Source organism: Alosa pseudoharengus, unplaced genomic scaffold (genome assembly GCF_046254945.1).
Source record: "Alosa pseudoharengus isolate Yale_2024_CS ecotype anadromous, Long Island Sound unplaced genomic scaffold, YU_APseudo_1.1 YU_APseudo_1.1_scf_11, whole genome shotgun sequence".
NCBI classification, from domain to species: domain Eukaryota; kingdom Metazoa; phylum Chordata; class Actinopteri; order Clupeiformes; family Clupeidae; genus Alosa; species Alosa pseudoharengus.
This window is the reverse complement of record NW_027468576.1, coordinates 21,253,723-21,270,589: the sequence shown is the minus strand read 5'-3', so window position 1 is coordinate 21,270,589 and position 16,867 is coordinate 21,253,723.

Here is a 16,867-nt window from a genome sequence, read left to right as displayed (position 1 = left end):
TCACATGTGTGTATGAAAGCATTTCAGTTGTGTATATGAGAGCGTTTCACTCGTGCGTGTGAGAGGTTTCAGTATAGTGTGCGAGAGGTTTTAGTATAGTGTGTGAGAGGTTTCAGTATAGTGTGCGAGAGGTTTCAGTATAGTGTGTGAGAGGTTTCACATGTGTGTATGAGAGGTTTCACATGTGTGTAAGAAAGCGTTTCAGTTGTGTATATGAGAGCGTTTCACTCGTGCGTGTGAGAGGTTTCAGTATAGCGTGTGAGAGGTTTCAGTATAGTGTGTGAGAGGTTTCAGTATAGTGTGAGAGGTTTCAGTATAGTGTGTGAGAGGTTTCAGTATAGTGTGTGAGAGGTTTCAATATAGTGTGTGAGAGGTAATTCTGAATAATGTCCTAAAGGGCCCCTCATAGCTGAGTGTGGATTAACACGCTCTGGAAATTCACAATTTCGTTGCCGTTTTTAAAAAAAAAAACATAGTCCAGTCCATACAACTTCATTTCAATTTCGAAAGAAATACTGGACTATGTTTTAAAAAAAAAAAAAAAAAAACGGCGACGAAATTGTGAATTTCCAGATCGTGTTACTCCACACTCAGCAATCGACTCCTATGGACTTTCCCCTGAAAATGGCAGCAAAGATGGCAACATTTCCGGAAAGGTACTGGCTTGATGAAATTCATTCTGGACTCTCTATCCGACCACATAAAGACCTCGGGATACTTCGGGAAATGTTGCTGCTGCAGCTAGCATCTTTAGGGGAGAGTCTGTAGGAGTCGATTGCATCACGTCGTTGCACGACATCACGTCACGTGACATTTCAAAATTCCAACCTGTTAGTAAGCTAGGGTTTGCTGTTGCATACAACTTCATTTCAATTTCGAAAGAAATACTGGACTATGTTTTTGTTTTTTTTGTTTTTTAAAAACGGCGACGAAATTGTGAATTTCCAGAGCGTGTTACTCCACACCTAAGGACTTTCCCCTAAAGATGCCAGCTGCAGCAGTAACATTTCCGGAAAGGTACTGGCTTGATGAAATTCATTCTGGACTCTCTATACGACCACATAAAGACCTCGGGATACTTCGGTTTGGCTTTAGGGACCCTCTACTCACTACCACGTAAGTGTAATGTTGTTTGGAACTGTAGAAGAGGTATAAAAATAGCGTTTTGTAGCGGCGAAATGACATGCCCTGGGGCCTCATGTACAAAGCTTGCGTACGCACAAAAATGCTGCGTACGCCATTTCTCACGATCACGTCCGGATGTACGAAGACTGACTTGAACGTGAGAATGTGCGGTCCTCCACGCAAACTTCATGTCTGGCGTACGCACATTTCCAATGTGTATCGTCAGTTGGCGACACTTAGAGGCAATGCAGCGCAACAACATTAGTTGATCGCGAGTCTAGGCCTTTATTTGCACAGTATATTGTGAAACGTGGGTTATTAAAAATGATAGGCCTATTTTCGAAGCGTTATGTTTCTAAATTTGGACATGCAACATGCGCAAATTCTACTAAGTTATGCAACAACCTATCTATGATGACAACTGTAGACTTATTAGAGGATAAGAATTAAAAGGGAATGTGAAACAGCCTACACAGCCCCGATATTTGGTTACGCGATTGTTGATGACTGGCTTATCAAACATTTCAGATTCTGAAGAGCTTTCCACAAAACCTGTGATAAATGGGGTCGGCTTCACGCATTTGCCCATACCTTAACATTTGCCGAGTGTTTTCCCTTCATATCTCAGATAGTTTTTATTTTAAAAGAAATACATATGGGACAGGATCATGCATGTGAATAGATAGGCTGACTAATAAGTGCGAATATAAGATATTTCCCTGATTGACTGCATGGCTACTTTGACTTTCCTTGAGTAAGCATTCGCATTATTGTCACACTTGTGTGCAAATATAGGGATATGATCCAGAAATCGTAATGTTGTGGCGAGGTGGCCTGGATCAACTGAGTTTATTCCATTCGGGTGCACGATGCGTGGTACTTGGACACGATTTATTTAATGATTTTTTAATAAATGCATGTTGTCATGGTCCAAATGCATTCAACCCAGTTATGCGAACCCTGTCACCTACTTGCAGACTGACCAATAATTCTGCCACGGTCTCAGCCTAGCCACTGCCACGCTCTGCCACTACTGTTTTTGTTTTGTTATTAATTAATTACAGATGATAAAGACATAAGATTCTTGCCATTTCGTCAGATAAGCACTTCTACCTCACATTCGCTGGAAATAAACTTTTTTATTCATTTGATGATTTCAATTATTAAACTTTGCAAATTGCAACAGGTTTGAGTATGAATGGATCCACAGATGAGTTTTCATTGTTATTAATATTGCAGGATAGGCCATTTTGTCTTCGCAGAGGTCTGCGCTCTCGAATGTCCTTCTAGTTAGCATATTAAAATGAGTGTGATTGAGGGAGGAGAGAGGGTGGAGTGTAATGCTCATGCATGTACGCTTAATTTAACGTTAATTGGGATGTACAAAGAAAGGCTGCGTGGAATGCTGCGTACGCACAGTTTCATACATCAGGATTTTTTTGTGCGTACGCTACTTTTCAGGTTTGCGCGTACGCAATGTTGTGGTATGAAATCCACGCAAGTCTTTGTACATGAGGCCCCTGGTCACTAACAGGCTAACGAGTTTTGACTAAAAACGGTAAAATCAAACTTTCTCAAAACACATCCGAATAACATGATTTTGATGTCAACTCAACGTATGTACTCCCAATCATCCGTAAATAGATCTAAAGTGCATTTTACTCCGGATAATTCCTTTAAGTCATGTTGAAAAGAGGCTGAACCTTGCAAACGATTTACATTTATAGACCACTGAAACCACGCATGAATCACACGTGAAAATGACCATCACGATAGGTTGTGACTGGGTTGTGAGCAAGATCTAACGCCCTCCTCCGACCGCGTACATCGGAACTAGCTCCCGGTTAGCATTAATAATCGTTTACTACTTAAACGGCACCGCAATCAAAAAATCTAGTGGAAACTAGATGGCAGAAGTGTGTAGGCCAATCGGCCCACCAGCTTTTTCTACTTTGTCACCTACAGAGTTTGACAGGTAAGATCAACCCATTTTCAGTGAAGATTGAACTGTTCAAATTTCTAAGGAACATTAAGCTGAAAGGCTTTTTTGGCTCTGCTTCACAAAATCCAATAACACAAGCACCAAGATTTAAACCCAAGAGTACAATTCACACCCCAGGTACAAAACTCATCAGTGAACACATTCTGCCATCTGGTTGAACAAGACATTGACTGTTTGCTCAAAGAAAAGAAGACATTTGAAAGGGAACAAAAGAACAATCTGACTATCTCTCAAAAGGAAGCTTTGATGGACCTGAGAAAAGACGCAACAATCATCATCCAAAAAGCGGACAAAGGCGGCGCGATAGTCATCCAAGACACCGCAACATATGTACAAAAAATAAAGAACATGTTAAGTGATGTCACTTGCTACAAGAAACTGACTCTGAACCCTGTATGCTCATACAAAGATAGAATTGATCGCATAAGGGCTAGCCATGAAATGGTTAACAGAACAAGAATCAGAACAAAGTTTCTGACTAACAAAAACCCAGTCACACCATTATTGTATACATTACCTAAAATACACAAATCGGTGACGGACCCTCCATATCGTCCTATCGTGTCAGGAATTAATTCTCTCACCGAGAAAGTGTCAGAATTTGTTGATTACCACTTACAACCTCTTGTTAGGAAGTTACCATCTTATTCGAAGGACACAACTGACCTTTTGAACAGATTGCAAATAATACAAAATGTGGATGAACATGATTGGTTTGTGACATTGGATGTGTCTTCTCTATACACTTCTATCCCTCATAAAGCTGGTCTAGAAGCTTTAAATCACTACTTACTCGAAACCCCACTAGACATACGAACTTCATCACTGATTTAACAGAGTTTATTCTCGCCCACAATTACTTTCTATTTGAGAACAATTATTATCTACAATTGCATGGGTACAGCCATGGGCACCAAGCTATGCTAACCTGTTAATGGGTAAGATACATTGATGACTGTTTTTTGATTTGGAAAGGGAATGAGACCGAGCTATTGGAGTTCATAATTTTTTTAACTCAAGAGTTAAAGGGAGAGGGATTTGGAGTCAATACATTTTTTAGATGTTTTAATATTGAAACAACACAATCGAATATCCACCACAGTATTTCGTAAAGAGACCGACAAAAACACGTTGTTGAGTGCAGACAGCCACCATCCAGTGCCGCTGAAACGAGGGTTGCCGCTTAGCCAATTATACCGGGTCCGATGTATCTGCGAGACAGGTGAGGAATTTGAAAAACAGTCGACAATTTTGCTTATGGTGGCCTTACATTGTACGATTTAGGTCTGTTTTCACGGTTGGCGACTAAATTTCAAAAGTCGGATATGAAATCATGGGAGTTGTACTGGAATCGCGGCGCGCTCCCGTCAACTAGATCTTTAAGTGTAAGGTGCCAATCTTAGCGGTTTTAAGTCAGTCGGAGTCGGTCCTTTTCTAGTTTTGCCGTTACGACAATATCAAACATGTTTGATATTATCGCAAGTCTTTCTAGTCGTGGCTCAGGCAAATAGTGACGTGAACTATAAAAACCAATAGAGACCTCTCTCCAACAACAAACAGGAAGGGACAAAGTAGGCGACAGCTGTAGCCTATATGATTATTTGTTATTCTTATAATATTTGTCATTTCTTATACATATTTAGTCGGCTCTTCCACGTGACAGAACAACTCTATATCGGTTAGGGATGTCACGAATGAAACAATGCTGCAGAAACACGAAAATACGACTATCATTTCAATTCCTGTTTATCTATTGCACGATGGGTAATAATGTAAAGGAATCTGGTTGCAGTCTTGTAAATAGTGACCCTGTAAGATCCCTATCATTGCAAAATCATAGTCTGTAACTTAAAACTCTACTACTTGTCTTTAGATGTGAGAGGGTCTGAGACTGTAGTCTTTCAAAAATCTTTTCCAAATCTTTGCAAATCTTTCCAAAGTCTGTCAGTGTAAGGATGGGGTTTAACCAATTCCAACCCTGAAGAATGGTTGACCCCAGCTTATGATAAAGTAAGATCCTCGCAAAGATTAGAATTAGCCTACTATCGAAGACGGGAAAAAAACAGACACGTCCTTTTTCAGTGAACTACGCACTCACATACAACAAATTATCAAGACCCATCAAATCAATTGTGAATACACATTGGCATATTCTATCAACAGACACCTCTTTGAATAACACATTTGCTGCACCACCTCTCTTCACTCATAAAAGGTTGAGTAACTTAAAATAATCTATTGGTAAGGTCGGACGTGATTCGCACAGGGAAGCCCTCCTTCATCAAGGGGTGCTTCCCTTGCAGAAATTGCGCTGCTTGTCCACACATGTTAAAAACCAATACGTTCAGTTGCCTTCACACGGGGGAATTGTACAAAATAGATTAATTGATAATTGTTCTACGAAAAACGTAATTTATCTTTTGCAATGCCCTTGCCAGTTATTATATGTTGGGAAAACATTGCGACAATTAAGAACAAGACTGAGTGAGCATAAATCAGCCATTCGTAGGAATGATATAACTTCACCGGTAGCACTTCATAGAAAAGAATCACACTTTAGAAGATCTCAAATGCACTGGTATAGAACATGTACAGAAACCTCGCAGAGGAGGAGATATTGACAAAAAGCTTCTTCAGAGGGAGTCTTTCTGGATGTATCGCCTACGTTCTATGTCACCAGAGGGAATGAATGAAGACTTTGACCTGTCGTCATTTCTGTGATTGTGTCATTCTGAGTGTAACTTACATTTTACTGTCTGTTATGTGTTTATCATTGTCTGATTATATACACGATATGTGGTGTTGCGTTGTCTGAATGTATATGATTGTGTTGCACTTTGGAGACACCAAGCGCTCCGACTGATGAACGGCCGGTGAGGCCTGATGTGTCGGAGTGCCTGTTGACTTCATACGGAGCTAATGAGGACAGGTGTCACTAATTGAGTAAACTTGCCTATTTAAAACTAGGAAGTAGCCATAGGGATGAAACACACTGACGAAGGCCATCAGGCCGAAACGTTTGTTCGTTAACCCCTGTTGCGAAATGGATTAAAAGCAAGAAAGAAAAGATTTTTGGAGTGCGACCATTGTTATTTTCTGTGAGTTCCCTGGATCACGCACCCACAAGTAAAGAAACAAGAGAACAATCGGGAGAGTGCGGTGTTTGCAAAGAATACGGAGGAATACCTGGAATTACTAATGGAAAAAGTGAACCAATTGTCTGTCCACCATTTTATAGCAAAGCATCAGAGTCACCACTTGCAGCAACTGAAGGAACATATTAAGTCTGATGAATGTGTCATACCTCTTGACTTTGCTGAGAATTACTCTTTTGTCGTACAAGACGCCGCCCAGGGTTACCACTTACACTGCACCCTTTTTTGGTGTACTACAAGGAAGCTGAGCAGCTCAGATGTTCAAGCTGCTGTTTACACCTTTCTGTGCAGTATCATACCTGAAGTGAAGAAATTATTGCCCACTTTGAGCAAGATTCACTATTTCAGTGATGGAGCTGCTTCTCAATATAAAAATCATCAAAGCTTTATCAATTTGTTGCATCACTCCTCTGACTCCTCTGGCTGCAGACCTCTTCAGCTGCATGGGCAGAAAAGAACATCTCCGGCGTGAAATGTATCTGGATTAGTGAAGAAAGTGTCAAGTCCATGGCTGACAAGCTGGAAAGCAGATTTGCAAAGGCAGTGCCAGATACTAGAGATCATCACTGTTTCAAGCCAGTCAGTGCAACCAAACTTGAGGTCAGCAGAGTGTCTGGAATGGCTGGATTTTTGCTTAATTATGAGGTGGAAGAAGAGATTTCAAAGGGCTTCCAGCAGTGACCTGACACCTGGCAAATATAACCTGTGTTTATGATGGTCATTTGTGGGTTGGAAGCATCAGGGAGGCATCTGAAGGCCAGCAAAAAGTTTCTTCTGGTCCGGGAGAGAAGATTTGTGCTGGGTACCTGTGCAACACATCATTTCTAAGGTTGATGTTCCTACCACTACAACTGGACGTAGATATGTACTTTAGGAGTGTGATGTCAAAGCAGCTATCTTTTATGAAGGAGTTCAAATAAAGTATTTTGTGCAGTTTAAGCTCTGTGTCATAGACTTTTTTTGCATTTCAGTATGCAGTATGCCATAGGCCATTGAATGCTGGGTGTGTACAAAAATGGCACATTCTCAAAAAATAATTGTGAGAAAATGAGGCAGAACACCATCGCAATCTTTTGATACAATACTCTGGCAATACTAATCTGCCGCAGTGGTAGTTGTGAGCGTTCATTCAATCCATGCATGAGCACTCTCCTGGTTCTGGTCATATCTCTCAGGCAGGAAACAATTCATCACCATGAAGGACACCAACTCTGCCCCGGCACCAGTTAAACATAGCGTGCCCAAGGGATCTGTGCTTGGTCCCCTTCATTTCACCATTTTCATGCTGCCCCTTGGTCAGATTATCTGTCAACATGTACTCAGCTTCCACTATGAAGGTATATTGGGGGCAAAAGTGGCGAGCACATTTAACTGCAGATTTTGCATGTGCACACTAAAGTCATAAATGTGTAACAGTAAAGTTGAAGTTGTACATATTTTTTTATATCTTGTTAACACAAAATAGGGGCTACGGGTTCACAAATCCTTTTTACAGGTACACAAATCCTATCCTTTGAGTCACAACTTTCAAGAGTCACGCACTCGACACTTTTGCTCCAATCGTTGCAGCGCAGTTGGTGCGAAACACATTTGCACATCCGTGTTTCATAATCTGAGAACATGCACAACATTCGTGCATTTGTAAACCCAAATGTGAACTAATGCATCCGAAGTTGTGCATCTGAGAAATAATTTCTCATTAATACAATTCTACAGATCGCTTTGATTTTCTTGCACGACTACAAGTCAATTAATACAAGTGCTCGAATCTGCTTCTACGAGTGACGATACTTTTGCTCCTGGCTAGGTGATATAATAGGAGCAAAAAGATTTGTATGTGTGCACGTCGAGCGAATCGATCGAGAAAACAAGGCGGCCGGATCCCCCACCCTGGGTATCCTGAAAGGCGCTATATAAATGTAAGCTATTATTTATTATTATTATTCTGAGCGCGTCTGCGCAAGTAAAACTAAAACCACTCGATAATGCTGGTGGCAAAGCTCCGCTTCAACCTGTTGGAAGGCTACGAGGTAATGGCATTTAATAGAATCACGGATTATTGTAACTTCCATAAAAACAGAGCAGAGACTGTATACACACTGTCTAGCATTGAGTATTGTATAGTCAGTGTTACAACCGAGGGTTCATCCTGTGACCCTTAATACAGTTACTGGTACCTCAGGTTCTCAGAGGGCGCAACCGCACCTTGAGAAACAGAGCATATACACATCAGGCGTTAATCCTATCGCTGTTTTCACCGGTGATGGCAATTCGTCAGGAATGTTTGTGTTCTCAGCCATCACACAAGCTATAGTCTGTTGAGCATCGGCCTCTCTTTGCCAGCAGCCGGCAACGAGACTAAATGTGATCAGGTTTCTTGCAGTAGTGGCAAATGATCTCACTTGACTAGCTAGATGGAAAAAAAGGCTTGGTACTAGGGAATGGTTTACTGATAGCACCAGCTCTGATCTGACTCAGCTGATCCACCTCCTTATTTTCAAATCCCTGTTTCCTCCCTGGAAATTACTGAGGACCTGCCTTTCCAATCTTGGTGAACCACCACATAATTGTCAACCATTTCAGCAGCAACCTGAGCAGTCTCGGCTCAGTCACTTGATGTTCATTCAGATGCACTTCAATATTACGAGGCACGCTAAATTTAAATCTAGGGGAAGCAATTGCCTCAGGTCTTGAAAAGTGTGACCCTCACAAGTAGGGTGGCCATCCGTCCGGATTTCGTCCGGACAGTCCGGTTTTTGAGCTCTCTGTCCGGACAGAGAGAGCGTGTCCTCCTTTTTGAACATTTGTCTGGATTTTTGTCATGAGTTGCCATCTGTCCGCATTTTATGCGCACATAGGCTACGCCTCATTTCAAGGCCTCTGTAAGATACTCATCTCTGTTACGTGTCATCATTTCTGACCCTCCACCACCACCATAGCACGGGACATCACAAAACTCCACTGACTTCCTTTGCGAAGCAATCAATGCGACAACCTCCCTCGTGACTGAATGAATGAACACCGTTGCTGAGCCAAGTTGCATATGGCGCAACAAAAGACGTCTTTCAACTCTGCGTGGTATTCTGAACACCACTTTGCTACCAAAAGCAGGACAGATGCATACCATGCATTTTGTAAACTGTGAAACAGATATTGATGTCAGCTCCAGGGGTAAGAGTGCCATAGAGAGGCACGCTCTCACAGGCAGGCACAAAGAGAAAGCCAGATCTGCCAGGAAATCTTCTGTGGCATAATTTTTGCCCCAGCAACAACCACAGCTGCAGAGCTCACTAAGTTATTAAGTTACTAAAAAGTTATTGGGTTAAAAGGTGGGTTTGTTGACTAATGTGGAAAAAACAAACACAAAAAAAACTAATGTTACTATGTTATTAGAAAGCTGACTAATTTGGAAAAAAACAACAACAAATGTTACTCTAATAAATTATGTTATAATAAATAGGTGCCTTCTATAGAAATGGTTTATTTTCTAATGTTATTCCCCATATGTTACTCCGATTCCGTATGTGTCCTCACTTTTGGACCTTTGTCCTAACTTTTGGGCACAAGTGTCCTCATTTTCAGTGTCATGGCAGTGGTCACCCTACTCACAAGCCCGCAGCCACTTGTCAAACACCAGCTTCTGCTGGTGCACCCTAGCGGCAGCAAATTTAATTTGCTGCCAGGGCTAGTCTAGCAACTCTCTGGCTTGTGAGCTGGAAAAATTAAACTTCTATCAGGCCAATCAAATCGTGTATAGAGTCAGCGGGCGGGCTTAACATAATGTCGACTGACCTGCGACGGTTAAGCGTGAATTCCCCATCCAGCTACATGAAAACAAAGTGGATGGCTGCTGCTGCTGGCGAACCACTTTCTTTCGAATCGGCTTTGGCCGCCACTCTGAAAGACTTGAAGTTAAGCTTTTCTTTGAGAAAAGAACAAGAAACTGCACTGAGGTCGTTCTTACAAAAGAAGGATGTATTTGAAGTTTTGCCGGCCGGATACGGCAAAAGTTTGATCTACCAGCTAGCTCCGCTGGTGGGAAAACGCATGGGACTCTCTCTCACCACTGATAGCGCATATGGAAGACCAGTTAAAGGAGGCTACACAACTTGGACTGAAGGCCATTGAACTTGGCAAAGGCGACCAGGAGGACATTCGAAGCGGCGGGTGCCAGTTGGTATCGGGGGTCCTGAATCATGGCTTCTTCACAAGGAATGGCGAGATATGTTGGCCACCAAGGTTTTCCAAGACAAAGTTTTGGGAATTGTGGTGGATGAGGTTCATCTCACGTACAAATGGTAAGTACGTTTTAGCGATAAAGTAAATATTCAACAAGTAATCTGAACTGAATGATGTTGGGGAGCCTACATTACAACAAACTGCTCTGATGTTACATTACTGTTACTGTTGTTTTATAGGGTCTGATGATTACAGCAGTGACATCACAGAACAATTAACTAATGGATAGTTTGATCAGACCTAAAAAATAGTTTATATTTTATTAATCATAGTATAGTATTAATAGTTTACATTTTATTGTTTTTACATTTAAATGTATGCTGATACAGTATGTCTACCAGGGGAAAGGCTGCTAGAGGACAGAAGGCCTTCAGAGAAAGTTTTGCCAGGCTGGGAGAACTGCGATCCATCGTAAAACAGGGTGAGTATGGAAGTTGTGAGACCCATGCCCATAATCCTGTCTTCAGCCTAGTATAGAAAAGAGCACTAACGCTTATATGTTACTATATGTTAAGGCTTATATGTGGCTGGTGCAATAGCCACTGAAGACTTATTGGTTATCAGTATCACCCCTCTCCTCAAGAAAGCCTCCAGCTTGTTTACCTGTCTGATAAACACAAGGTGCTGTGCTGAAATTAACTGAAATTACCTGACAACTTGCGGAAAGGTCTTCGGTCACCTAAAAGAGGAACTTGGTGAGGACTGCTGGGTTGATAGGGATCCAGATACCAGAACACAGGGTAGGAAATATGCTTATCAGTATTTCATAGCTAAACACTTGCCCATTATAAGAGTAGAGTACTCGCTTCATTAGGCGGTGGTGCTTGCAGAGTGGTTGTAGCCACCACAGCTCTTGGAATGGGACTGAATTTTCCAAACATATCCCATGTCGTAATGTATGGCTTACCTGAGGATGTGGAGGCCATTGTACAGGAGGTTGGCAGGGCTGGGAGATATGGGTCTCCATCATGTCATTGTTTACACATTAAAGTAGCAAACACAAATGGATGAGGGTGTGAAAACATTGTTAAAAGAGGGCACCACTAGCTGCCTCAGGAAGGTGTATATGCTCACACTTTGAGCACCACACTGAAAGTGTTCAACCAGGACATTTGTGCTGCTCATACTGCCACTCAGTTTGTTTGTGCAGCTCTGCTGATTGTGAAGTGGCAATACCTGAATATGAACAGTCTCAACACGACGTTCATGCCACAGTAAAAAGCAGGGAAGTTACAGAGGATCAAAAAGAGTTGATTAGAGATCTTTTGTACAGGTACAAGCTCAGCTTAGTCCAGAACATTCATCTGAACACTAACAGCACAGATTGCACTGGTTTTAGTAACAAGCTGATCAACTGTGTTCTTGAGAGCAGTGCAGAAATATTTGATCTTACTTTCATAATGGACAACTTACCCGTGTTTAGTAAAAGGCACGGACAGAAAATTCTCGGGGTATTTTTTGATATCTTTGGAGATTTTGAATACACTGAAGTTGATCTGCCTGTGGAGGACATTGTGGTGCCTGACCCCATCACTATGTAGCAGCTTAGAATCTGGGTTTTCACTTCTGAGGAGTTTAGACTGATGCCTAAAAGCAATATGTAAACATTTGTATATTTGTACATATTACCACCGACCTATTTTTGACATTGCTGCCTGAATGCTCCCCAAACTTATGTCACATGACTGCATATAAATAAAGTCAGAGTTTGATATATTTGCAATTCTTGTCAAAGTGTTTTTTTTTTTCACATTTCCATCTGTAAGAAATCAATAATTTCTCCAACAAAGACAGTTCTTAGTTTTGATGTCAGTTCTGACTCTGTCAGTTTGAGCCTCATCCACTGCCACATGTCTTTGTATTTAATTTTGTGGAGTAGATTCTTATCAAATTTAGGGTATGCCTGAAATTCCCTGCCAGGTATTTTAGTGAAGAGTTGACCCTCCCTGAAAACAACTATAAGTCAAAATATCGTGGATCTGCTGCTCGGCACGATGGGTGCCAGTTGGCCTGTTCACACCCAATTTGCTATCCACCTTGTCCATCATTTCTTTCAAAACGCCGATGGACTGGCTGACTCCGCGTGCTGATTGTTCAGAAAGGTTTGGACCCAAACTTTTTAGGAAGGACTTAAGAAAATTGTTTAAGTGTTCCAAATGAAGGTCTAGGGGGATGTTGCCCCCATTCCCTCCCCAGCTGCTCCAACATCTGTTCCAGATGACGTGCGACATGCGAGGGGTCCGACAAGCATTCACCTACATTTTAATGTGGGTCTGGCTCGTCAGGCTCCTCACGACTTCTTCTAAGCTGTCCCAAACTTAGGTGCTACTTTTAGGGCTAAAATGCTTTGTGAGTTACTCTTAGTAAAAAAAAAATAGGAGTCCCAAAATTACGAGTGACTCAGACAAACCCATTATTGTTAAGAGTTTCTCCTAAATTGGCCAGTTAGGATCTACTTTTAGCCTTAAAATTCTTTGTGAATTCGCCAGTTAGGATCTACTTTTAGCCTTAAAATTCTTTGTGAATACGGCCCCAGGGCTCTGTAGGGGCCATACCATCAATTCTAGGACTTCTTGTTCTTCTGTACGTTGAAGATAGTTCTTAATGACATTGGCTGTATGTTTAGGGTCGTTGTCCTGCTGCAGAATAAATTTGGTGCCAATCATATGCCTCCCTGATGGTATTGCATGATGGATAAGTCTCTGCCTGTATTATCAGCATTGAGAACACCATTAATCCTGACCAAATCTCAAACTCCATTTGCAGAAATGCAGCCCCAAATTGGCAAGGAACCTCCACCATGCTTCACTGTTGCCTGCAGACACTCATTATTGTACCGCTCTCCAGCCCTTCGGCAAGTAAACTGCCTTCTGCTAGAGCCAAATATTTACATTTTTGATTCATCAGTCCAGAGCACCTACTGCCATTTTTCTGCACCCAGTTCCTATGTTTTTCGTGAATAGTTGAGTCGCTTGGTCTCGGAGGTGTGGCTTTTTGGCTGCAACTCTTACATGAAGGCCACTTCTGGCCAGACTTCTCCGGAAGTAGATGGGTGTACCTGGGTCCCACAGGTTTCTGCCAGTTCTGAGCTGATGGCACTGCTGGACATCTTCCGATTTCAAAGGGAAATAAGCTTGATGTGTTTTTCATCTGCTGCACTAAGTGTCCTTGGCCGACCACTGCGTCTACGATGCTCAACGTTGCCCATTTCTTTGTGCTTCTTCAAAAGAGCTTGAACAGCATATCTTGAAATCCCAGTCTGCTTTGAAATATTTGTGAGAGACCTTGCTGATGCAGTATGTCTCTTGTCATGGTGTATGACCTGTGACATGATACAACCTTCTACAACCTCACCTTGGTAGCAGAGTTTGGCTGTTCCTCACCCAGTTTCAAGCCTCTAACACAGCTGTTTCTGTTTCCGTTAATGACATGTGAAATTGACGATCATTAGCACCTGTTGGGTATAATTGGTTGATCATACTCCTGACTATAATCCTACAAAATCCCTGACTTTGAGCAAGTGTACCTATAAGAACTGACAGTGGTTTGAAGGCAAAGACTACACCAAATATTGATTTGATTTAGATTTTTCTTTTGTTTACTCACTTTGCATTTTGTAAATTGATAAAAATAAACAATTATAATTCATATTTTTGAAAGCATTCTTTACCGCATTTTTTCTCACCTGCTTAAAACTTTTGCACGGCACTGTATATGATCATGAATATAGAACAGTACTTACTTCATGTAACTTACTTTGCAGTAACATTGAATTTGTCAGTATTCTTCTCAACATTGAGAACCACATTTGGATTGGAGACTTCATTATGTTAATGTTTCACTTTCTTTCATTTGGGATACCTCATACATTGAGGGACATTGTACCCTGATTATGCATGCTATATTGACATATTTGGTACTGGATTTGGATTCTTTCCAACCAGCCGTGTTTCTACAAAGGTACAGCAACATCCTGACTACAAGCATGTCAAGTTTTAAAGCTCTCAGAGCTTGAGTTATTAATCTACATCAGTTTATATGTCTTAACTCCCATATGGTCAGGCTATATTTTAGTTATTTTTTAGCTTTGGGGTGTATAACAATATCTAGCAATTTAACAATCTTTGCAGTAAAATATTTCAATCCAAGAATCCATTTCATATGGGAGACCTTAGAGATGAGGAAAAACATTGTTGTGTTTAGTTCTCCCTCCATTAGGGGTATTTCAAACTTTTTGACAGTTTTTCACTAACTTTTAGTGTGAGCCTGACACCTGGTCACAGGGATGAGATGTTCTGTTCACAGAATAAATATGTGCTTCATCAACTACGAACCCTGAAGAACTTATGTCCCTTGTCACAATAAAATACACCACATGTAGGTAAAGATCAAATTTAAAATTGTTTTATTATTCATTTTCAGATCTTACAAAAATATGACAAAATAAATTAAAAGAAATAAATTGTCCCATTTCCTAACATCTTTTTCTTTGAAAAAGAAATGAAATGAAAACATAAGAAGCTTTACAGTGGTGTTGTTGGAAGAGCACGTCAAGAGGCTGAGGCGTTCAGTCAGAGCACTGGCTGGGAGGAATTTCTCAGATGTGTCAGTCTTGCTCTCCCACTCACCCTTCCTTTTCCCAGGCAAACCTCTAGGGGAACAGTTCACACTGTGCCACTATAGACCAATTTTAATTTACAGCATGAGAAGAGAAAGAAAAGGAACCTAAGCGTTGAGTGATCATGGTTGATTCACACAGTGTATCCGTACGGCTCTAGAGGCAAACATGTTCCACCAGATCACATCTGGTTAATCGAAAGAAAAAACACAAGAACCAAACGTAACTGTCTGAATAAGGTTCTTACTAAGTATAAATACGGCTTCATTGGTTCAAGGGAATCCTTTCTAAAAGATCTGTTGGTTCTTGCACTGATTCTAAATATCATTTCTGAATGTGTTTTGTGATATTATTCAACTGTGAAGGCCTTTTTGTTTACTAAACTGTCCCAATGGAATCAGTCTGTCCCAGATGTAATGAAAAAAGATACACAGGTATTTAATCACCTGTTCGTTTGTCCGTGTCCTACACAATGCAATTCATTCTGCAGTTACAAGCTGACAAGTGAACTCATCTCATCCATGACAGTTTGTAGTCATTTTAAATATGTAAATAAGAAACACGAACAAAAGAAGCTATTATGTGATCCATTGTGGCTGCCCACCTCGAATTCCAAATGAAATTCAAGCGACTTCCCTTATTGCATTACACAACACTGCCTTGCTAATCAATTTACTACTACACACTGTATTTCACAGGAGAAACACTAACCACTCTATACTTCATGGTTGGGACATTTTCTATTTTAAGAGGCCTGTTACAAGTACACTCTTATATATCAGTGGGGAGAATGATATTCATGAAATTAATCAAAATATATGGCTACATAACATGGGGGTGAATATCTTCAACCTTGTTTGGCGGGCCGGAGATAAGTTTGAGCTTTTAAACAAACCTGGTCACATAGTATGGAGAGAACAATTATATTATTTAAAAAACAAAAATGCAGTTTGTGTTTTGCTGTCCTATCCTGTACACTTCTCTCTCCAAAGTAGGGGGTTGCAGGTGGAAGTCAAAGGACGGACATGAGGGTCAACCAATCAGAGCAGAATGACAGAAAACCACAACCTCATGCCTCAAAGTGAGATATGAATCTGCAGAGTGCAAAGAAAATAAAGAAATACAATCATTAAAGAAAATAATGTCATCAGTCTCCAGTTCACCATATTATTGCAAAATTCATTGATGAATGGCATATATGGAGGTGCATAGATAATGTTTAACCTCTCTCTCTCTCTCTCTCTCTCTCTCTCTCTCTCTCTCTCTCTCTGAGGGGCACATTCTAATTACTCAGCAGAGCTCACATGAACAAAAATGGTAGAATTGACTAATGATTCATTGCTATTATTGGGAGTGCTGCCTGAGCTCAGTGCTGAAATCCCCACTAAAGCATTTTTCCTCCAGACAGCCGAGCCGAGGGTTAACCAAGGACAGGTGAATCTGGGTTTGGGCGCCACTCTCTGGCAAATGGCTGGAACTGAATTTTCTTTATTTACAAAGACATAAACCAACGCAACATGTATTTAAAATGTACTTTGACAAACAAGTATGGCTCTCTGTGCAGGCTATATCTAAAACCCTTCCTCCATTCTCAAACTGATACAACTTTGGCAAATCAGAAGTACTGGTGAAGAAATTAAGAACATACATATATGATAACAAATCATGATCATGGCTAAAAACCAGCACCAAAAGGAATGAATGGTTAAGTTGACCGTAATGTTGGGT